Source organism: Helianthus annuus, chromosome 9 (genome assembly GCF_002127325.2).
Source record: "Helianthus annuus cultivar XRQ/B chromosome 9, HanXRQr2.0-SUNRISE, whole genome shotgun sequence".
NCBI lineage: Eukaryota > Viridiplantae > Streptophyta > Magnoliopsida > Asterales > Asteraceae > Helianthus > Helianthus annuus.
Window position 1 is genome coordinate 21,561,870 of NC_035441.2, and position 2,158 is coordinate 21,564,027.

Sequence of the window (2,158 nt, forward strand, 5' to 3'; positions counted from 1 at the left end):
ATGCAAGATCAAGTTTACTACATGGTCATAACTTCAAAGAGTATCAAGAATCATCATAATTAACACATAATCATATTGGTTTTGTTTAGTCTTTGTTAATGATTCATGTGATTTTTAAATAAGCTTCAAGATGATTACTTGTACATTTGTGTTTAAACATAAATCACAAAAATGCAAGTACAAGATTTGAAGCTTACTACTAGCACATGGCTAGGGATGAACAAGTTGAAAAAATGATAAAAAGAAGAGATCCAAGAGCTTCCAAGCTTGAGCAAATGCTTCAAGTGTGTAATCATGATTAAAGTTTCTAATCATTTTTTATCAGAATAATCTTTAGTTAAACATATTTTAATCATGATTACATTTTATAAAAAATTTGCCATAATTTCCCCTAAACTATGGACTTTTCCCATGTTTTATAAACATGATTTTATATACTTTTTCAAATCAATGATTTTTCATTCTTCCAAAATAACAATATAAACTTATAACCTTATCATGAAGCATTATGAACTTATATGCAATCCTGTTTAGTTCAAAAATCATGTTTTAAAGTGTTCATCTTTATTTTCTTAACATGTTCATGTAACTTTTCGGTTGAACAAAGCCTATGTAACCTTAGTTTATATATTTTTAAAAACTTCATTTTTGTAACATGATTTTTTTACCAATCTATGTATTTCATGTTTTATAAAAACATTTTTAAACAAAATTACAAGTTCATAACATTCACGTTAATGGATCCTACTAGATCTAAACACGCATCATACTTTCAAAAATGAAGATGCAAGATCAAGTTTACTAAATGGTCATAACTTCAAAGATTATCAAGAATCATCATAATTAACACATAATCATATTGGTTTTGTTTAGTCTTTGTTAGTGATTCATGTGATTTTTAAATAAGCTTCAAGATGATTACTTGTACATTTGTGTTTAAACATAAATCACAAAAATGTAAGTACAAGATTCAAAGCTTACTACTAGCACTTGGCTAGGGATTAACAAGTTGAAAAGATGATAAAAAGATGAAGATCCAAGAGCTTCCAAGCTTGAGCAAATGCTTCAAGTGAGTAATCATGATTAAAGTTTCTAATCATTTTTTATCAAAATAATTTTTAGTTAAACATATTTTAATCACGATTAAATTTTATAAAAATTTTGCCACAGTTTTCCTTAAACTATGGACTTTTCCAATGTTTTATAAACATGATTTTATATACTTTTTCAAATCAATGATTTTCCGTTCTTCCAAAATAACAATATAAACTTATAACCTTATCATGAAGCATTATGAACTTATATGCAATCCTGTTTAGTTCAAAAATCATGTTTTAAAGTGTTCATCTTTATTTTCTTAACATGTTCATGTAACTTTTCGGTTGAACAAAGCCTATGTAAAATTCGATTATATATTTTTAAAAAACTTCATTTTTGTAACATGATTTTTTTTTACCAATCTATGTATTTCATGTTGTTGGAACCTTGAGGTTTATACATAGAGAGATACTAAAGTTTAGGGTTGGTCTTGTAGTGTTTAACAAGTTAGTTTGGGTCGCATATATGTAATGGGTCTTAGGTGATCTCGAGTGGGCCTAGGGATGGTCTCGACCCATCCCAGTTAGTATATAAGTAAACCCTCATTATGTTTAGAGGGTTGATCACTTGGTTGAAGGTTAGAGGTTACTCGAGATCCTGTGCTTGTCTTGTATCAGTCATCGGTTCAAGGTGAATGCAAGAAAGTGTTTTGATTTTCTTATTGTGTTTATTTTACTTTATAGTTTTCTTGAATCCGCTTGTGTTTGGTTTCCGCACTTACACAAGTTAACGTTGATATCTTGAAAGATCCTCTAGGGTTTTACAATTGGTATCAGAGCCAAGAAACCAAGTCTTGGTTCGGTTTTGATATCATTCGGATTCAAGAGGACATTACTTGTTACTGATCTTGTTTGCTAGCGTGTTTTACAGAATTTCCGTATTACTAATCATTCGGATTCAAACTGTTCTTCACGAATCTTGATTAAAGTTGCTGATTTTGGTTTGTGATTCGTTGACAAAGGTGTTTGCTGAATTATCGAAAGTTTGTTGAAGATAAAAATTCAAAGATCTCATATCTTTGAATTTTGGAAGCAGCTGAAAATCAGGAATCACAGTTATT